At 39.8% G+C, this 23,202-nt stretch overlaps 1 pseudogene; it reads left to right on the forward strand.

Moving 5' to 3' along the window:
- The first annotated feature begins 419 nt into the window (after positions 1-419).
- Positions 420-1,300, forward strand: LOC102813113 (annotated as a pseudogene).
- Positions 1,301-23,202: the final 21,902 nt, after the last annotated feature.

Here is a 23,202-nt window from a genome sequence, read left to right on the forward strand (position 1 = left end):
CCTGATGTGCAGTCAAGATAAGCACTCACTCCACCACAAGGTTGGCGGTTCAAACTCACCAGCTGCTGATTGGAGCTGACTCCGCAGCTCTTAACAACAATTCTTTGTTTTACTTCTGTCATTTAATCAGCCACATCAAATCCTGGAAGCTTAGCTAGGAACCAGGGAAAGAGACACTTTTAAGCCGTAGACGCCGAGAAGGGAGCACCCCTTGACTAAAACTTCAGCACTTCTCTCCTGGGAGAGTCCCCTGCCCCCGACACAGAATTTACATTCTAAAATCTAGTTTTTAAAGAAATTTGTGTCAAGCCGATTCTGATTTATAATGAATCCGTGTTTGTTAGAATAGAACTGTACCACATAGAGTTATCCATGACTGCGATCTTTCAAAAGTAGATTGCCAAATAATTGGTGCCAAGATGGCGATGCAGATGGGGTTTCCCGTCACTCATAAGCCAGTTAATGAGAACCTGGGACGGGAGACCTAAAACCACTTGGTAGTGCCAGGGGACACGGTCACTACAGACACGGGTTTCATGCGGGGCCATGGAACCTATATGAGGAAAGAGAAACTCATAGTCTCTGTGGCTGGCTCTGTGGAAAGAGTAAACAAGTTGATTTGTGTGAAAGTTTTGAAAACCAGATATAATGGTGAAGTTGGAGACATTGTAGTGGAAAGAATCACAGAAGTTCAACAGAAGAGGTGGAAGGTGGAGACCAACTCCAGGCTGGATTCAGTCTTGCTTCTTTCATCCATGAGCCTTCCTGGAGGAGAGCTGAGGTGAAGATCTACAGAAGATGAACTTGCAATGAGAGGCTTCTTGCAGGAGGGGTACTTTATCAGTGCTGAGGTCCAGGCAGTGTTCTCTGATAGAGCTGTTTCTCTTCACACAAGGAGTCTAAAAGATGGAAAACTAGGCCAGGGTGTTTTGGTCCAAGTTTCCCCCTCCCTGGTAAAATGGCAGAAGACTCACTTCCATGACTAGACATGTGGTGCCTCAGTTATTCTGGGTAACAGCGGCTTCATTTGGATGTACCCAACACCTGAGCACAAAGATGAGGAAGCAGAGGGCTTCATTGCAAACATGGAGCCTATATTACTGGCTGATCAGAGGTGATATTGCGGCTTCAGAACTGCACAGTCTTGATGGTAGCTCAGAGGATGATGCTGTATGATACCAGTATCCTGTACTACTATGAAGTGTCCCTTTTACATCAGCTCAAAGACATCTTAAAGCCAAAGGTAATGGAAGAAATTGTGATGGAAACATGCCCGAGGCTGTTAGAACAGGAAGGATAAGGAGAGGCATCTGAAGGACAGGTCCGAATGTACCTGGCTGGAGCCATTCTTAAAAGTGAAGAATCAGATTCATGGTTCCTATGAGCATAGTGTTTGCGAATCGGGCTGCGAACCGCAAGGTCAGCAGTTCAAAACTACCAGCTGTTCCACGAGAGGAAGATGAGGCTTTCTGCTCTCGTAAAGATTTACAGCCTCGGAAACCCTGTACAGGGTCGCTATGAGTCAGAACCTACTCCATGGCACACAACAACAACATGTGCAGCTCAGTGAAGAACTGAGAAAAACTCATCATTTGATCTACATCAATTGCCTCCAGTTGCATACCTTCTTCCTCCTTATATAACAAAGGCCTGGTGGAAGGAAAACAGTGTCTCTGACCCCTTTGATGTAGGGGAATCCCAGCAGCAGGGGCTAGTTTCAGGTCTTTCAAAGTGTGCAGCATTCTAGCTAAATGAACTTTTATCCTGGAACAACCTGCAGGATCCTTTGTCCTCCATTCACCATCCTGCAAAATGCGTAATACCCCATGAAATTGCCCCTCTGAGAAACATGACATCTTTGACCCCAAAATTGTCTTTGCCTTCTATTTCCACCTCCAAAGTGTAAATGCAACCTTCCAGTTGTACTTGAAGAACACAGTTGGTAAAGTTAAGCCAACAGTGGAAGGAAAGAATACAGTTAACCAAGCTGTTTGTTTGGTTTGAATCTTTAAAAAAGAAAAGTAGATTTGCAGGCCTTTCTTCTGTGATACTTATGGATGAACTCTAACTACCAATCCTTCAGTTATCAGCTGAACATTTAACCATTTGTGCACCCGGATTCCCCACTTACCCATGTTGTTGTTATGTGCTGTGGAGTCGGTTCCAACTCATATCGACCGTATACAGGGTTTCTGAGGCTGTAAATCTTTATGGGGGCAGAAAGCCTCATCTTTCTCTCACTGAAAGGCTGGTAGTTTCGAACTGCTGTTACCCACCTATAGCAGAGTCTAATCCAAATAAGGAGTAAGAACAAGAGGAGCTGGGGTGGCTGGGAAAGATTTACTAGAACCACAAAACCACAAGGCTGAAATGCAACTGAAAATGAAAAGGCAGAAAAAAAAAAAAGCTAAAATGTCTAATCAGAAAATCAGAATTCATGAAAATATAGGATTGCAAGAGTGCCCCATCCATGCAAGTTGTTGCTGAGTATCTTGTGTTATCAAGAACCATTCTTGATTTTGTTTCAAAAGGTGGAAACAAACAAAATAACTACAAAAAAAAAAAAAGCACTGAGATATATATTGTTGCTGTTGTTGTTGTTAAGTGCCATCGAGTCGGTTCTGACCCATAGCGACCCTGTACAGGTTTTCCGAGGGTGTAAATCTTTACGGGAGTAGAAAGCCTCATCTTTCTCCAGCAGAACGGCTGGTAGTTTCGAACCACTGACCTTAAGGTTTGCAGCCCAATTCGTAACCACTGTGCTATACTTTCTGTCTGGTAAGGTTTTAGAAGTTGATGGGATAAATTTCAGCTATTTGGAAAATTCACTCAACTATAATTTGCCATTCTTTGACTATATATTTGCTGAGGCATTACGACATGATTTAATTCTCTTTGTGATAGCTACTATTTCATATATAAAGGCATGTGCCTTTAGAAAGAAACAATATATGAATTTAAAAAATACGTATCTTCTAATTTTCTTGCTTAAAATTGGTTTCTATCAAACCTGAATATCTGGAATTGACTTAATCACCTTCTTATTGCCAGGGTCATTGCTTGCTGATAAAACATGCTTAGAATGTAGTTAAAAGCATTTCTTCCTGAGGAAGAAGACTTCTTTTTCGTGGGTTGAAATGGTAATGTTTCTGCCTTGGAAGGTTTGAATGTCAATGGAGACCTGAATTATGGCCAGAAGTTTTCTCCAATATATAAAGTCATAATGGACCTGGCTGAGATCATAGGCCCATTCCACTAGGGCGCTCCTCTCTATTTCATCCTTGCCTTTTGGACTCTGTTTTCATAGAGTCTGATAAGAATGAAGCAAACACTTAGCAACAAGCCTGTGGTTACTCAATTGCAGAACTCTATATAGTCCTTATAGGTCCTGATGTGGTGCTGTGGGTTAATGTGCCAGACTGTAAAGCTGTTTGAACTGCAAGCTTGGTCGGCAGTTCAAGCTCACCAGCTACTCCTTGGTAACTCTATACAGGGCTGCTATGGGTCGAAACTGACTCCATGGCACTTAACCACAACAACATAGAGCCTGGTGTGGCACTGTGGGTTAATGCGCCAGACTGCAAAGCCCTTTGAACTGCAAGGTTGGTGGTTCAAGCTCACCAGCTGCTCCTTGGAAACCCTATACAGTGTTGTTATGGGTCGGAACCATCTATGGCACTTAACAACAACAATATTAGTGATTGTATCTAAGCAGACATTCCATATTCCATGTGTAATGTTAAGGTAGCAGTAGTCTGACAATACAACAGTAAGGAAGAGATGAATTCCCTTTAGATTTCTGAGCGATGACTTTTATATGTACGTTTAATTATTGTCTAAAATTAGATTGTGTTAACATTTAGCATTCTTGTTAGAAGGTGACCGTTCATTGACAGGCTAACTAACCAGTCTTCCTTTGTGACCAACTGAGATTCCAAGAATGGTGAATTGGGCACATTTATATACTCTATTATTATTATTATTACAAACTAGGATTTAAAATCATGTGGTTGAAGGGCAGGTAATACTGACTACAGTCCAACCTTGACTGGACCACTAATGTTACACTGTGTTTGAAGTTCAAATTTTTGAATATTCCTGTGAGAAGTATGTTATCTTGACTAATGGACGGCAGTGGTATATATAGTTGGTTTTCTTTTCCCCTGCCTCCTGCATACCTGACTTTGTAGACGGAAGGCAGAGCATTCTTCATTAGCCTGAAATGAGTTCAATTCTAGGTTGGAGCTCCTGCCCTCAAGTGGTACGATTGAAAAATTCATTCAAAACTCACAAGTTGACTTTATTCTCCTGAATATGCTGGCTTGTCAGGGTTCAGGTCCCTTTTGAAAGACATTAAGAGCTCAGACATTAGGAACTTTTCCTAAAATGAGAGGTAGAAGAAAATAGTCTATTTTATGAAATAGTTTTCAAAAACACACCCACCTTTGTCAAAAGCATTTCCTCTGTGGCCCAGCAGATGCTAAGGACTTCAGATTTCAAGATTTAGGAGACTAAGATCTCCTTTGCAGATTCATCCAGTTACTCACATTGGCCTTGATTTATTCCAAGGCACAATAAAGAGTGAAGACAGCTCCAGCGCGAATGGACGTTCAAAGCTGGCATGACTGCTCCCAACTAAAGTGGGAAGTGCCATATCACATTGTTGCCTTCTTTTAAGCATGGCTTCAGGGCCAGAAAACAAATGGCATCCAATTAGTTCTGTAAATTGGGAAGTTTAATAATTGCAGCTGAATAATTTTAATATTCTGATCAGATACTTCAATCTAATGGCTTGTGTTTGGGATTTGGGGTGGTAATGTAGTGTCAAATATTCAGTCTGCAAAAAAAGCTGGAAAAAAAAAAAGAGTGTTTCTAATTTAATAAAAGGAAGGTTTTCTGGAGAAATGAGGAAGTGTTTGATTTTTCTAGCTTTTATCCTTTGCCACAGACATACTGCTGAGACAGATGAAATGCCTTGTTCTTCAGGCACCAACATCACCCTTTAATGACAAGCTATTAACTTTAGTTAAAAAGTGATGCTCTGGTGAGAATGCAGGACGTGGAGTGAACATTGTAATCTCTTATAAAGAAAGTAGGAATCAGATCTTTAGAAGTAAGGGGTAGGGAGGAAATTCAGAGTAGATCTTTTAGAATAAGAGGTCAGGAATTTGAACTCCTCTGGGGGTCTAACTGGCAAAGGCAAGGACCATATCTGCTAACGGAAGGTTCCTGGTTTTGAGTGGTGCAGGGTGTGAACTGCAGGTGACGGGTTGCATTGCTCAACTTCAATCGGTTTAGGCTCACAGAACTCTCACAACATTATTTTAAATGACAGAAGTCCAACAATCGAAAGATGACTTGGGATTTGAAATTGATGTGAGACTTGCCCATATATACATGTTGGTTTAGACGGAATAACAGTCTGTAACCAAGCATAGTTAGAGTGAGGCCAGTTGGCTGTCGCTTTGCAGCCCCAACTTTTCAATGTCTATCTTATCACACCAAATTTGATATGAAGTCAGCCATCATGCTTTGTTTTAGTGAGCAGAATGTGGCACCCCCAAAGAAGAAGCAAAACAAAACCAAAAACATCCATGCAGATAATTTTTTCCTTCTTCATTTCTCTTATTCTCTTGCTGTTTATTTATTTCCTTTTCGTTTAGGTTAGAAAACAACTAACCTCCTCATGCATGACAAGAAAGAAATTGCCTCAGGGCTCATGGGGACTGGTTTTAGAACCAAAAAGGCAGGAATTGTGATTGTTCTCTCTTTGTGCCTTTCTGAAACTACATGGTCTTGTGTTACTGCACATCTCTCCCAACAGACCAGCATTCTCTGTCTATTCCCATCTGTGGCTGGTAGATGGCTTTGGTTAGTCGAGAATCTGACTCTGGCCCTTAGCCTGCTTGAATTTTTATCTCTGAAACCTATCAACTACTACCTAAAGTTTCTGTGTATCAACCTGAAGGATCTGGGTGGCTGAATTAGCCCTGTGATTGGTTCCCTTTAGGTCAGAAGCCTTCCCTTTGTCCAATCAGCAATGGCTACACAGTCAGCAGTCATGGGGGGAAGGGGGTTGTCAGTGGAGGCAGAACCTAATGGGCCAAAGGGGAGAGATGATAGGTATTTGCTTATCAGTGTTGCAGCATTATTCACAAGAGCCAAAATCTGGGAACAACTCAAGTGCCCACCAATTGATGAATGGATACATGAAATATGGAATCTACATATACTATAGTTGCTGTTTCTGTTAAGTGCCATCAAATCGGTTTCCAAAGAGCAGCTGGTGAGTTTGAGCTCCCGATCTTGTAGTTCACAGTCCAGTGCTGACCCTATAGCACCACACCAGAATAAATTCAGTGTAAATACCAGTCAGTATTATTCTGATACATGCTACAACACAGATGAACGTTAACAACACTATCCTAAGTGAAATAAGTGAAATAAGTCAGATATAAAATCACAAGTATTGTCTGATGCCACTTATATGAAATATCTAGAGTAGACAGACTCGTAGAGACAAACGCTTATTATGTTACCAGAGCTTGGGAGAAACAAGGAGTGAAAGCTATTGCTAAAAAGGCTCTGTGTTTTTGTCTGGGGTGATGAGACACTTTTGTAAATAGATATTGCTGGTAATTATAATTGGTGATAGCATGGTTAATATGACTTAAGTCATTAAATTATACACTTAAAAATGGTTAGAATGGTAATTTTTGTTAAGTATATATTATCACAGTAGAATAAAAATAAAAACAAAAGGGTAAGAAGCAGGTTGACTATATGCTGTGCACCTTAAATTATGACATTTAATTTTTAAACGCTGACAAGTTTAAATTGAGAAGCATTACTTGTCCTAATGTGGTGCTGTAGGGTAAGCACTGGACTGATAGGCGGTTTAAACCCACCTGCTGCTCCTCAGAAACCCTGTACATGGTCACTATGAGTTGTGACCTACTTGACAGCACTCAACAGCAACTACAGTATAATGTTCATGAGTCAAGTTCTGGAAAGTCTGCAAAGGGCAAATTATCCCATTGCACAAAGTCAAATATAAACATCTTTGTGTACTTGTTTCCTGTCCTTTTAGTATGCATAGATCTTGAACTATTGTATAACAGGGGAACATCTTGTAAGGATGGCATTGGGCATGCACTTTTCTCCACTATTTGTAAAACAAATTTGAAAAATTAAGTAATACATTTTGAGAAAGACTTACAAATATATGTGGTATTTGATCTAGCAATTTCTTATTTAAGGCTTTATCTGGAAAATATTTTCATACATGATGTAGTTAAGTGCCATTAAGTCCATTCCAAGTCATAGTGGCCTGCATAGTTTCCAAGGAGCAGCTGGTGGGTTTGAACCATCAGTTTTTAGTTAACAGTCCAGTGATTGTGCCACAGCATGACACCAGGCCTCCTTCAATAATATACTTTGATCACAGTCTAAAGCTGGAAACGACTGAAATTTCCAACAATAAAGAATTGCAAAGAAAAGTGCGAGGTAAGCATCAGAGAGCTTGTTTTCATGACTAACAATTTTTGGAGAAATACAGTTAACTAATGTAAGAAGATTCACAATAAATTGCTATGTTGGCTACAAAATTATATGTGCAGTATAAGCATATTTTAATATAAAATTGTATGCACAGTAGAGTCCTGGTGTGGTACTGTAAGATAAATAGTGGACTGCTAATGGCAAGGTCTGCAGTTCACATCCAACAACTATTCCTGGGAAACCCTATATAGGCTTGCTATGAGTTTGAACTGACTTGATGACACTTAGCAATAATAATATATGCATATTTAAAGAACTAAGAAGACATTCACCAAATTTAATAATTGTTGTTGTTAAGTACCGTGGAGTTGTTTCCGACTCATAGCGACCCTGTGCAGGGTTTCCAAGGCTGTAAATCTTTATGGGAGCAGAATGCCTCATCTTTCTTCTGGAATCGCTGGGAGTTTTGAACTGCTGACCTTGCGGTTGGCAACCCGACTCATAACCACTATGCTTCCAGAGCTCCTTAATAGTAGGACAATAAATGTTTTTTGCTTTTCAATATTTTCCAATATTGAGCATCTATTACTTTCATAATATGTAAGCAAACTTGTATATGATATGCACAATGAGTGAAAAGGTGAATTTTGTAGCAAATTCTCAAACCATTTGAGTGTCTGAAGAGGAAATTTATGGAAAGAGAGTTTTTAGGTATTACCAAATCTAGTAGGGAAAGGTTTTTATAGGATTGTTTGATCAGAACTTCTTTTAGGAAGCAGTTTATTAAAGGGGGTAAAATTCAAAATGTATACACATTCTTCTTTGCCTCAGTTAGTACATCATGTGAGAAAGAAATGCGTTTCCCTTCCTTTGATAACTGAAGTACTTCATCTCCTTATTTTTAGATTTTTTTTCCCCTTAAGATTGCTTTTATTTTCTTTATATATAATGAAACTACTAGTAATATGGTTACTTTATACAAAATTAGGAAAACATTAAAAGATACAAAGAAGAATAAAAAAAAATCCTCATAGTTCTCTAGGGTTCTCTTCACGAATGCCAGAGATTGGGTTGAATCTTGCTGTGCTTCCTTGAAAGTTTGACCAACCCCACTAGGTACAAAATAGGGTGAGCTAGGTGTATTTATACTTCTTTCTTCCAAAGTTGAAATATAACAAAAGCAGCAGCCACAGCTATTCTGGTTAGTTTCCATGACTTCTATCACGTTGGATCCTAAATAATCAAGAGTTTATCTCATTTGTCATAAAGCCAACATATTTTCAAAGGCAAAATGTTAAAATCCATCCTGAGTATTGCTGATACTTTGGGAAAAGTGAGGTTATTTCCCTCATTTCTCTCTACTGTCTTTGTTTAATTTGGCTGTAGATCACTTTACCAAACAAATAAATAAGCATTGAGGAGCCCTAGTAGCATAGAGGATTACAAAATGGGCTGCTAACCTCAGAGTCAGCAGTTCAAATCTACCCGTTGCTGTAGGGAAGAAAGATGAGGCTTTCTGCTCCTGTAAATATTTTATATCCTTGGAAACTCTATCCATGGTTGCTATGAGTTAGAATCACCTTGATAGCATACAACCACCACCACCACCACCAAATAAGTTAATTAAGACCTTTAAAAAGGTTTGTTGTTGTTGAGTGCATTCGAGTTGGTTCTGTATAGGGTTTCTGAGGCTGTCCATCTTTTGGGGAGCAGAAAGCCTCCCCCTTCTCTGTGGAGTGGCTGGTGGACTCAAACCACCACCTTGTGGTTTCAAGTTCAGTGCTAACCATACAGAGCCACTGTGCTCCCTTTAAAGAAGTCTGCAATGGCTGAAAAATTATCCCCATGATACTGAAATGCTGAGGATATTGTGATTTATCTAATAATACAAGAATGGAAGAGACAGCCACTCACATGGGTTGAGAATAAGGCAGATGGAGTTGTTATGTATTTTGAATACTGCATTACATTTAAGGTGTATACTGAATTCACATGCCTGAAAAGTCAAATGTTACATAACACCTAGAAGGAAAAGCAACAATCCTTGGTTTCTGGTAATTTTATGCACGCATTTCAACTTCTCAGAAGCAACTGTTTATCACTGATTCTGCTAGGGTCTGGACAGGTATCGTCTCCAATTCTTTATATAAAATGTTGTTTTGAAATTTTTAAAAACATAAATTTTATTATGAATTGAGTAAAGGTGTACAGATTAAGGTCATCAGTTTTACATTCAGCAGTGCCTGTGGCACTGAACAACAACATCTGTCTGTTTGGAGTCCTGGTGTGATGCTATAGGGTAAGCACTGGACTGCAAGGTCAGTTTGAACCACAAGGTCAGTAATTCAAACTTACTAGTCACTCCCTTAGATACCTGGTGTGGCTCTGTGGTTTAATACGCTGGACTGTAAAGTCAGTTTGAACCACAAAGTCGGTAGTTCAAGCTCAACAGCTGCTGCTGGGAAACCCTATGCAGGGTCGCTATGTGTTGGAACCGACTCGACAGCTGGCACTTGACAACAACAACAATAAAAGTTACACCTTGGGAACCCCATAGAGGGTCGCTGTGAGTTAGAACCGGCTCGATGGCACTTAACAACACTCTCTGTTTTGCTTGAATTACCTCCATTTTATCTTCAGTCTCATCTGTGTATCATCTTTGTGTCTAAAGTTTTAGCTTTCCTCAAAGGCCACCATTGTTGTTATTAAGTGCCATTGAGTGGGTTCTGAGTCATAGCGACCCTGTATAAGGTTTCTAAGAAGCAGATGGTGAGTTTGAACTGCCTACCTTGTGGCTCAAACTGACATTGCAGTTCAGAGCTTTATCCCACAGCACCACACCAGGACTCCATCTTTAGTAGCATCCAACAACTGACTTTGAGTATGTGGTTGGGGCCTGTTGAAGGCGAATACCTCAATTTGGGGAGAAGGGCTAAGGAAGATTATTTATTGAGACTCCTAAATGATGAGGACTTTGCTTAGGGGTGTCCATTTCCCACACCGACTGCCCTAATTCTTCACAAATAATGTATTCAATATATTGGGAGGGCACTTGCTGTTTCCCTTCCCTTGGGGATAAACATCTCACTTTAAGCTAGTTTCATGGAACTAGGTGAGAGGAAGAGGGTTGATTGTTGCATCTATAGACTTTCCTCTTTTCAAACTCATATTTGAATCTGCCCTCCGTCATACCTGCTGTTTCTCAGTCCTACAGGGAAAACCAATTCTCGTCTTGATTTCAGTCCACTTCATTTGTATTCTTAATTGTGACTTTCTCTGCCTTTCTCCATCAGTCTTCAGACGCCTACGTCTGTGTTTTCATCTTGCAGTAATTTTATGTAATATTTTTTACACTGATGATTTCACTCACATTCTCTTTGTTGTTGGTTTATATCTTTCTATTTCTTTGGTATCAGTATGATGATGTCACAAGAGGGAGAGGAGGTAAATACAGATATAAGTGACTGATGTATTTTTAGCGAAGGCGTTTTCTGGGTTATAATTTCAGAAGGACCAGAGGCTGCCAATATCCTAGCAAGATGAATATAGAACAGGATTAATAGATGTTTAGGTTTAATATAACATTAGGCTTCCAATTATGGCTCTAAAAGAGGAAGGAAGATGCAATTTCTGATTGAGAAAAAGATGAGATTTGTAGTGTGTGAAAGGTGGAGGATTGTGATTTCAAATCTGTAGTTGGGAATCCTATTCATTTGCTGTATTCATAAAAACAGTAGCCTACAGTTGCGATGTATCTTTTATAGCAAAAATAGGCAGTCAGAAATGGAGTTTTTAATAACAGAATAACAGAATCAAGTGTTTTGAATGGGTTGATAAGACCAACAGAATATATAAGACCTCAGACACTAATATATACTGACTGAGGCTTACAAATGCTAACAAACATGAACCACCTAAAAGGATTCAAGAGCTAATGAAGAGTGAACATTGTAGGCCTTTTAATAATTAACACCTTGATGGCTAATTATTCTCTGTATTTGATTTCTAGGAATGCTGTAACAGAGTACCATAAACTGGGTGATTTGTAACTCAAAAAAATTATTCTAATTATGGAGATTAGGAGTCTTACATCAAGTTGTTGGCACTGCCATGCTTCCTCTAAAGGTTCTTGGGCAGGAATCTTTCTTGGCTCTCTTAATTTTTAGTGGATAAGGTCATCTTGGTTTATGTCAGCATAACTCTAGTCTCTGCCTCCTTCTGCACATGAACATTTCCCTTCTTTTCTTGTGTCTCTGTCTCTTCTTGTCTTATAAGAACATCATAAAGAGGTCAGGTATACCCCGACTTCATGTTAACTTGACTAATTATATCTGCAATAACTTTTCTTTAAAAAAAAATCATATTCTGAGATTCTAGATGTTAGAGCTTCAACACATTTTTTTTGGATGGGTGGAGGACACATTAACGTCCACCTAATGAAATTAGAATTGAACCAAAACATTGTTGTCAGATGCCTTCCAGTCAGATAAGACTTACAGTGACCCTGTGTACAACAGAATGAAGCAATGACTGGTACTATACCATCCTCACAGTTGTTAGGTTTGAGCCCATTGTTGCAACCACTGTGTCGTTCTGTTACACTGAGGGTCTTTCTCTTTTTTGCTGACCCTCTACTTTACAAAGCATGGGGCCTTTTTCCAAGGACTGGTCCCTCCTGATAACATGTCCAAAGTATATGAGACGAATTCTCACTATTTTGGCTTCTAAGAAGCATTCTGACTGTACATTTCCAAGGAAAGAGTTCTTTTGCATTAGCTTTGCAATACATCATTTGATTTCTTGACTACCGACTGCTTCTATGGACATTGGTTGTAGATACAAGTACAATGAAATCTCTATAACTTCTATCATTTTTCTCTTTGTCATGATGTTGCTTATTGGTACAGGTAGGAGAATTTTTGTTTTCTTTTTGTTGAGGTGTAATCCTTACTGGTTGATCTTCCTCAGTAAATGCTTCAAATCCTCTTCACTTTAAGCAAGCAAAATTGTGGCCTTTCCAACATATCTTTGATTGTTATGAGCCTTCTGTTATTCCTGATGCTTTGTTTTTCTTCGTCAAGTTGAATTGCTTGAATTATTTGCTTAGCATGAAGATTGAATAAGTATGGTGAAGGGATACATCCTTGACACACACCTTCCCTGATTTCAAACTGTTCAGTATCTTCTTGTCCTGTTAGAATGACTGCCTCTTGGTCTCTGTACAGGTTTCCCAGAAGTATAATTAAGTGTTCTGGAATTCTCATTCTTCGTAATGTTATCCTTAGTTTGTTATGGTCAAATGCCTTTGCATAGTCAGTAAAACACAAGTATATTCTTTCAGCTATTGTCTGCTTTCAGCCAAGATCCAACTGACATCAATAATGATACTCCTTGTTTTGTGTTCTCTTCTGAATCTGTCTTAAATTTCTAACAGCTCCTTGTTGATGTACTGCAACAAGTATTTTTAAAATTATCTTCAGTAAAAATTTACTTGCATGTAATATAAATGATATTGTTGGATGCTTTCTGCATTCTGTTGAGTCACTTTTTTTGGGAATGGGCACAAATATGGATCTCTTCCAGTCCATTGACTAAATAGCTATCTTCCAGATTTCTTGGCACAGATTAGTGAGTATTTCCTGCCCTACGTCAATTTGTTTCAATTTAATCAATTTAAATGGGCATTTCATCAACTACTGGAACCAGAATGTAGTCTGATACCATTTATACAAGGCAGATACTTTCGTATGAGTTTGGTAGGGCATGTTCCAAAAGACCAGACTGACTTTTCTCTAGTTTATTTTAACTATCATTTTATATTTTATGGGATACCTCACTAATGCTAGCAATCATTTTCTGAGTGCCTACTGTATGCTAGCTCTGAACTAGATATTTTACTATGTATCCAGTATAACAAAGGCCTTTCCACCATATCTTAGCAAATATTAATAAAATATCATTGGTAAATATTCATTTATTCATAGTATTAATTTCAATCCAATTAGTAATTTCATTCTTTTCAGATGCACCCCTTAATAAATTCTGTGATTACACATTTGAGAGAGCAGTCTAGTCTGCACTAAACAAAGACTTGTACATATAGGCAGATTTTGTCAACTGTCTTTTCATATGAGGGGTCATAAGTGCATAGAATTTTATAAAAATTCTATGTACTGCATCATTTTCAAAATAGGAATAACATTTTAGTGTTAGAAGTTTTAGGAATTATAAGATTAAATTTTTATAATTAAGAAATACACAGAAAATAATTATTCTTAAAGTTCTCTCTCCTTTTCATAGGTGCCAGCATTTAAGAGGGAGCCCACCTAGATCTTAGTGTGTCATACTGTGGTGGCTTATGTGTTGCTGTGAGACTGTAAGCTCTGCCACCGGTATTTATAATACCAGCAGGGTACGTCCATGGTGGCTAGGCTTCAGCTGAGCTTCCAGACTAAGAAAGATTAGGAAGAAGGGGGCACAGAATATTCTGGAATGTTTAACCACTGAAAACCCTGTGAATAACAGTGGAACACTGCCAGCACCAGAATATTGAGTATTGAAACATTACGTACGAGTAGCACCAGAATAGTGTCAATAAGGAGCTCTGGTAGCGTAGTGGTTACGAATCGGGCTGCGAACCTTAAGGTCAGCGGTTCGAAACTACCAGCTGCTCTGCGGGAGAAAGATGAGGCTTTCTACTCCCGTAAAGATTTACACCCTCGGAAACCCTATACAGGGTCGCTATGGGTCGGAACCGACTCGAAGGCACATAACAACAACAACAACAACAACAAGTATTGAAGATGAGCTCTTTAGATTGTTGTTGTGAAGTGCCGTCGAGTTGGTTCCAACCCATAGCGACCTGTATAGGGTTTCCAAGGAGCAGCTGGTGAGCTTGAACTGCCGACCTTACAGTTCAAACGGCTTTGCAGTCTGGCGCATTAACCCACAGCGCTGCAAGAATCTTTAGATTGGAAGGCGCTAAAATCTGCCTTGGGAAGAGAGTTGACTGTGATGATGCGAGTAGAGTAAAACTTTCAGGACTTTTATTTGCTGATGGGGCACAACTCTAAATGAAGAAAACTATCTTTAAATATCCATTAATAATCAGAACATGGAATGTACAAAGTATGAATCTAGAAAATTTGGAAGTTGTCAAAAATGAAGTGGAATGCATAAAGATCAATCTCCTAGGCATAAGTGAGCTCACATGGACTGTCATTGATCCTTTTGAATCTGACAGTGACATAGTTTGCTGTGCTGGGAATGACAAATTAAGGAGGAATGGTGTCACGCTCATCATCAAAAAGAACATGCCAAGATCTGTCTTGAAGTACAATGCTGTCTGTGATAGTGTAATATCCATACACCTACAAGGAAGACCAGTTAATACAATTATTATTCAAATTTACACACTAGTCAGTAAAGCAGGTGATGATTGAAGAATTCTCCCAACTTCTTCAGTGTGCGATTTATCAAATGTGCAATAAAAATGTATTGATAATTACTGGTGATTGAAATGCAAAGGTTGGAAACAGGTAGTTGTTGGAAAAAAATGAGTCGGTGATAGAAACCATGAGGGAGATCCGCATGGTAGAATTTTGCAAAACCAATGACTCCTTCATTGCAGATACCGTGTTTAAAAAACATAAAAGACTATACAAATGGGTGTCACCAGATGGAATACACAGAAATGAAATTGACTACATCTATGGAAAGAGAGGGTGGAAAAGCTCCATATCATCAGCTAAAACAAATCCAGGGCAGACTGTGGAACAGACCATCAGTTGCTCATATGCAAGTTCACCCCGAAGCTGATGGAAATTAAAATAAGACCATGAGAGCCAAAGTATGACCTTGAACATATCCCACCTGAAATTAAAGATCATCTCAAGAACAGATTTGATGCATTAGCCACTAAAGGCTGAAGACTAGAGAATGATAAATTAAGGAAAATGTATCACATTTATCTCAAAAAGAACAAACAAGATCTGTCTTGAAGTATAACGCTGTCTGTGATCGTATAATATCCATATGCCTACAAGGAAGGCCAGTAATTATTTAAATTTACACACTAACTACTATAGCAACAACATCATAGAGGAAGAAAGCAAAAGGTCATTAAGAAGGCAAAGACCAAAATGGATGTCAGAGAGACTCTGAAACTTGCTCTCCAACATAGAGATGCTGAGGAAAATGGAAGAAATGAGGAGGTGAAAGAGCTGAACAGAAACTTTCAAAGGTCAGCTCGAGAAGACAAAGTCAAACATTCTAACGAAATATGCGAAGATCTGGAATTAGAAAACCAAAAAGGAAGAACACACTCAGCATTTCTCAAGGGGAAGGAGCTGAAGAAAAAAATTCAAGCTCACCAGTCGCTCCTCGGAAACCCTATACAGGTTCGCTATGGGTCGCAACCGACTCGGTGGCACTTAACAACAACAACAATTCCTTAAAGTCAATCGAACAGCTTTCTCTTTCCTACTGGTTTTGTTTCTCTGGAGAACCCTGACAACAGCATCAGTGATGAAGTTAGGACTGAAACCCAGAAACAGGATTCCAAAGGCAAACTCCTTTCAGAACCCTGCCTGAGTTCTTTAGAGAAGACATTGTCTGAAGCCATGTGTCACTTTGAAAGTACGTTTACTTTATTTAACCAAAGAAAGATAAGGAAAAAAATCATATTTTTACATATGACCTTTCAGATACCTTTTTAATACGCCTATTCGGTAGGCCAAATGGTGCATCTCAACATTAGCTTCCCTACACTTGGAGTCGACACCACACAAGAAAGACAAGCCAGGAAGCACTTGCAATGTTCCCAAGTTCTTTATCAAAATATTGAATTATGAGTGCTAGGAAAGCTGCTTGTCAGCATAATATTTGAAAAATCAGCTCGTTCGAGCAGAAGCAAACATAAGATGTAATTATTCGCCATCAGCTCAGCTAAAAGGATGGCCGGATCCTTTTGAAATTTGAGTAAAAAGCCCCAAAGTTTTAGCTGTCAGGGTACATCATTACGTTGTTGCAGAGATGTTCTTCCGTTTTCAGTTCTGTTAGCATCACCGTTTCTCTGATCTCTGATTTTCTCACTTTCTCTTCATCTTGATATGCTGTGGAGGTCTGTGCATGCCAGTCCATACAGAATACCCTGATTTGATCTCAACAATGCTTAGATCTTTCATTGACATCGTTGCCTACTCTTACAGCCTATTGCTGTTTTACCCACATGCTTCTCAGTCTCTTTGGCCAAAGTGCTTTGCGACATGGTTCCTTGTACTGGGATGCCCAGGTAGGGCATATCAGCTTCTTTCCTCTCCTGCTTTTGATCTACAATTTGATATAGAATTATTTCTTCTTGAAATACTTCAATTCAGTCATCTCTCTCTGCTATTCAATTTTGGCTCCAACTCCCTATCTTTTGAAAGAAAATTCTTAGATTTACATTAAATAGCATACATTTGCATAACTAACAATTTAAAACAGTTGGAATAAAGTGCCTGAAGTTTTTTTGTGTTGTTTTTATTTGCCCAGAATTAAGCCCTTACTAGGACTCCTGGTGTGGCACTGTGGGTTAATGCACCAGACTGTAAAGCCATTTGAACTGCAAGGTTGGTGGTTCAAGCTCACCAGCAGCTCCTTGGAAACCCTATACAGGGTTGCTATGGGTCGGAACCGACTTGACGGCACTTCACAACAACAACAACAGGTACTGTAGGGAGTCCTGGTGTGGGGCTGTGGGCTAATGCATCAGATTTCAAAGTCGTTTGAACTGCAAGGTTGGTGGTTCAAGTTCACCAGCTGCTCCTTGGAAACCCTATAAAGGGTTGCTATGGGTCATAATTGACTCGACAGCACTTAACAACAACAACAAGGCACTGTGGGCTAAGCCCTGACCTGCTGAACACAAGATAAGCAATTCAAACCCACCAACCACTCTTCAGAAACCCTATACAATCAGAATAGACTCAGTGACAATTAACAACAACCCTTAGTTTGATTAGCTCTTACCAGGTTCAAGTACTGTGTCAGGTGCGTGTATATATATATATATTTTAATGTTTTATTGTGAATTATCTGATCGTTTACATGGGAGAACATTAGTTTTACATTCATCCTATCGTATATCATTTCATTGCTATGGTTACAATCCCCGCCATGCATCATCAACCAACCAAAGGGTATACTCTACAAGCCTGTCTCCCGGTCATTAGCACACAGCCCCCAACTGCTCCATCTCTCCACGTCATCATCTCTACCTTTATCTCAGGCATCACTGCTTCTCTGGGTAGGGTCCCGCTCTCCACTTTTCTCCCTTGATGGTCCCAGGGACCTCTGCTCCTAGACTGAAATGTTAATCACTCCCCTCCTTGCTACAAAATGTCTACCCTTACATTTCCAACCCTCACAAGCAGTCCTGATAACAATTATTCACTATTGTATCACAAGAGATCCATCCACATTTCATCGGCCCCGCCTAGACAGATTGGATACTACTCAGTGGAGATTCTACCTTCCTTCATGCTCTCTGAATCTAGGTTCCCTCTTGAAAGCTTGTAAACCAGTCACTTTTTGCCTTTGTAGCCCCCTCCATTTTGGGTAGCCAATGTCCAAGTTGCCCATTCTTGTCTACTCTGTGTATGGAGAGGGTGGGAATGATCCTTGCTGTAAGGATTTGTTCCTTCTTTTGTATATGTTGTTTTTTAACTGCACAGAACTCGAATTCTATAAAGATGTGCTGCTTACCTGGCTCTCTATTTTGATCTAGTTTTTTATATGTGTGTGTTGTACTTATGCACATTTGTGTATTACTGAACTTACAGACAATGTGATACTGAATAAATGCTCTTCAGTAGGGCTAACTTCAATCTCGGGCTGCTCACAAAGTAGTTGATACTAATCCTTTAAAAAGCTAATTAGGCCTAGAGTCTCGTGCTGGTTCCTCTTCTAGCATACAAGATGATCTAACCTGGACTTCCTGTCTCTTGCTTTGTTGTTGTTGTTGTGTGCCGTGGAGTCGGTTCCGACTCATAGTGACTCTGTACAGAGTTTCCAAGGCTGTAAATCTTTATGGGAGCAGAAAGCCTCATATTTCTCCCACGGTACAGCTGGTAGTTTCGAACTGCTGACCTTGTGGTTCGCAGCCCGATTCTTAACCACTACACTACCAGAGCTCTTACTTTAGGGTGCTTATAATTCTGAATATTTTTAGATTTTTCTTACATATTTGGCATATGAGTAGTCTTTGAAAGGTCCATCTTTTTAAACAATATCCATAAATTTCCAGTCAACTTACAATGCCTCGTATTGTCGTTTAGTTGATTCTAAGTCTTGAAGCACATTATGTGTCAGAGAGGAACTAAAGGCGGTTGTTGGTTCTTCTGCGCTATTGCTGGATTCTGACCCGTGGTGACCCTGTGTGTAATGGCACAGCCACACCACTGCTCTACCCTGTTCCATCCTGACAATGTTTGCTGTTTGAGCCCATTGTAGCAGCCACTGTGTCAATTCATCTCACTGAGGGTTTTCTTCTTTTTCTCTGACCCTCTACTTTATGGAGCATGATGTCCTTCTCCAAGGGCAGTTTATCCTGATAACATGTTTAAAGTATGTAAGATGAAGTCTCACTATCCTCTAGTCTAACAATTATTTGGGTTGTAAACAGACTTCTTCTCAGACTGTTTATACTTTTGTTGGTCCAAAGTCTATTCAGTATCTTTGCCAGCACCATAATTCAAATGCATCAGTTATTCTTTGGTCTTCTTTATTCAATGTCCGGCTTTCACATGCGTATGAGGTGATTGAAAAGATCATGGTTTGGGCCAGATATACCTCAGTTCTCAAAGTGACAGCTTTGCTTCTTAACACTTTGAGGAGGTTGTTTGCAGCAGATTTGCCTAATGCAATATGTCATTTGATTTCTTGACTGCTGTTTCCATGGACACTGTGGATCCAGTAAGGTGAAATCCTCGACAACTTCAATCTTTTCTACATTTACCATGGTGTCCAGCTGCTCCTTGGAAATGCTGTACAGGGCTGCTGTGAGTCAGAACTGACCTGAGGGCACTTAACAATCACAACAACCTCATTTACTTTGAATATTCTATATGGATCCAGTTTTAGTCTTGTTGTTGAGGACTGAAGGGCTGGGAAGTAAATGAAAGATAGAGGATATTGTCAAATAGTAGCTGTGGAGTCATCTTTGACTCAGGATGTCCTTCAGGATGACCACCTTTCCCAGTCCTGCACAATCTTCATGATTATTGGTATCTTTGAGTGCATTGTTGTGATTATATCCACTCCTGCTGTAGCACTGTAGGATCAGTACTAGACTGAAAACGCCCATGTCAATAGTTCAAATTTGCCAGCTGCAACTCAGAAACCCTATACAGAGTTGCTATGAGACAAGGACCTCTGGTAGCGTAATGGTTACAAATCGGGCTGCAAATCTCAAGGTCAGCAGTTCAAAACTACCAGCTGTTCCGCGGAAGAAAGATGAGGCTTTCTGCTCCCATAAAGATTTACAGCCTCAGAAACCCTGTCCCTGGTCGCTATGAGTCGGAACCGACTCCATGGCACATAACAACAACAACAACAACATGAGACTAGATGGCATTTAACAACAGCAACATCTCATTGATACTTGCCCCTGTTTTCACTGACTGTAGTTCACCAAACAAGATGTACATTTCTAGCAAATGGATTTTCATGATGACATGTACAAAGTAAGTGAACTGAAGTCTCACTGTCTTTGCTTCTAGGGATAATAAGTGGGAAGAAAAAAGGGAGGGAAGGGAAGGGAAGCCAAGGCATGATGAGCAGTCTGGGTACAGCCTGTGAGGTGTGTACAGACCTGTGTGTCGGGGGAATAATTGTAGAGCGCGTAGAGAATGGGTGTGGGGAGAGAAAATGAATTTATAATCCTGGCACTATTTCCTAGTGCTGTAGGTGGTCGAGAATACCCCTGTTTATTCAGGACCAGACTTCTAGGTTGCTCATTGTGATGTTGTGAGCTATCTAATGTCTATTTGAGCCATAATCTGTAATTCCCACGAAACAATATTTCTGCCCTACTGGGTCTGGGTAAGAGAAGGTTGTAAAAGATACTGATACAATGACATAATTCAGCTGTGGATGATGGTGGTTATGTGTTGTGGAGTCGATTCCAACCCATAGCGACCCTGTACAGGGTTTCTGAGGCTGTAAATCTTTATGGGAGCAGAAAGCCTCATTTTTCTCCCGTGGAACAGCTGGTAGTAGTTTCGAACTGCTGACCTTAAGGTTTGCAGCCCGATTCATAACCACTACGCTACCAGAGCTGTGGATGATAGCAGAGTTAATTGTTATTGTAAAACCTTGAACCTCTAACATGGGCTTAAAATAAGGAATCTCAGAAGCCGGAGTAGGGGGATCTCACTACTGTCAAGAAAAAAGAGCCAGGAGTGGAGCACATCATTTGGAGCCCTAGGTCCCTGAAGTTTGAATCTCCTCGACCCAAGGACGTTGGAAAGCTGTGACATCAGAGGATTCGCAGAGGAATAGCAACTGGAGAACCAAGAACCAAAGCAGAAGACAGAGCAGTGGATCCCCCAGCCCACGGAGCAAGTAATGCTGAGTTACCTTGGGCAGGAAGCTTGCTTATAGAGTGGGGTACCTTCTGGCATTTAAAGTTGGGGAGCTAGGCTTGCTGACCCATTGATCCAGAGCTGAGAGTCTTCAACCTGAGGCTTATGGTGGAGTGGTGTGTCCTGTGGGCATTTATCAGCAGTTGATTGAAACAACTGTGGCATCAGTATTTCTGATCCTGAATTGTAACCTACTAACTTTCCTAATAAATCCCCTAACTGTGAGTAGGGTATCTGAGTTCTGTGTGGCCATTGCAACTGATTTTCAAACTTAGCAGAGAAGTGGAGAGAATGCTGTGGAGAATGGCTGATGTCACATATTTTGGCACTCACGATCCTAGTTTTTGAGGGACATGGGCAATTATTGGCCAACAGCACTGCACTGTTTTTTTCACTAGAATCCTCCAGGCATTTAAGGAATAAAAAGTTGGAAGTCAAAAGTAGCATCCTATTGAGAAATTGAGTAGATCTTCTCTGGATTTCCTGTCTGGTGTACTCATTCTTCTTTTGCAGCTAGCTCCATCACAGCCTTTACCTCTCCAGCTTTCTGCTGCTTCACAATCTGTTGTTTCAGAGATAACCCATTTCTCTGTCTCTTGAGTCCAGTATTTAAGACTCAGAGTATGTGCTTGTAGGGTGGTGCCTCTTGAGTGTAGAAATCAATAGGGCTGGGATGGATGCCTGACTCATTTACAGAAAAAACTGACCGTCAAATGACCAGACAAGGGGGCAACCAGATAGAAGTAAAGGAGAGAGGCCAACTGGCTTCAGAGAAAGAACCTAGAAGAGAATCAGAGTAGCTATCCCAGTCATTGACAACTTCTGAGTTTCCAAGTCATTAAAAGACTATGATATAGTTCTTTGAGATTTTTCCATATCTTTCTAATGAACTCCTTTATGTGAACTAGTTTGAGCAGCTATCTGTTCCTTGCAATCCACCATCTTTTTTTTTTTTTTTTTAATCTAAGGTTCTTATTGTGGATTGAGTAAAAGTTTACAGGGCAGATCATCAGTTTCACATTCAACAGATCATATACTTTGTTTCATTACAACGATTATAATCCCCTCCATGTACCATCAGTTAACAGTGTTTCTATTCACTTTAACTTTTTTTTTTTTTTAAACAGTCAGGAATATATAATAATTTACACCACCAAAGGGCACATTCTGCAAGTCTGCCTCCTGGCTGCCATCTCTTAGTCCCTCACCTCCTATGAATCTAGAGTCCTCAGCTGCTCCCTTTCTCCATGTCCCCATCTCTGCCTCCATCTCTTGTGTTGCTGCTTCTCTGGATAAGCGGATAAGGCCTCTGATTCCATTTGGCAATCCACCATCTTTGCTGAAGAAGATTATTATTGTTGTTGTTAAGTGCTGACTCATAGTGACACTTTATAGGTTTCATAGGAGCAGCTGTGCAGTACCACACCAGGAGACCAGAAGAGAAGCTATTACTTAATAAATGGCGTCTACATACTAACAGACATAGTGCATAAAATGACTGACTTTGTCTTAGCTCTCTTCAGATACAGAGAAATAAGACTTCGGAGGAGATGCTATAATCCCAGAAAAATAAGTGCTTGTTCTGCCAAAACTTTGGTGTCAGACACTGTGCTAGATGCTTTATAAATATTTTGTCATTTAATCCTTATAAGAATCCTTCAAAGTATGTAGTTATTATCCATATTTTACTGATGAAAAAGAGAGACACAAAGAAGTAAAAGATAAAAGTCTTACACATTTTTTTTCACTCTATTGTGCTCTTTCATCTGACTTCATTTAAGCTGAAATACTGAAAATTTTCTCTCCCCATGGCATTGCTTTAAATTTTGTAGTTTCCTAGCCTTGGTAAGTATGTAGAGGATATATTTTAATTTGGAAATGTTATACATAATTATCTGGGAACTGATGAAGAATTTTTATATCAACTTCTAGTCTGGACTGACCCTCAGATTCTGAAGCAGTTCTGAATTACTGACCCCAAGGGATTCAGAGGATACTATAGGATGCTGAATGACCTTAGCTAGAATGTAGAGTATTATCCTGAAGAGCTGGATATTACTTACTGATGGATTGTTAG

The sequence above is a fragment of the Chrysochloris asiatica genome, unplaced genomic scaffold (genome assembly GCF_000296735.1).
Source record: "Chrysochloris asiatica unplaced genomic scaffold, ChrAsi1.0 scaffold00020, whole genome shotgun sequence".
NCBI classification, from domain to species: Eukaryota; Metazoa; Chordata; class Mammalia; order Afrosoricida; family Chrysochloridae; genus Chrysochloris; species Chrysochloris asiatica.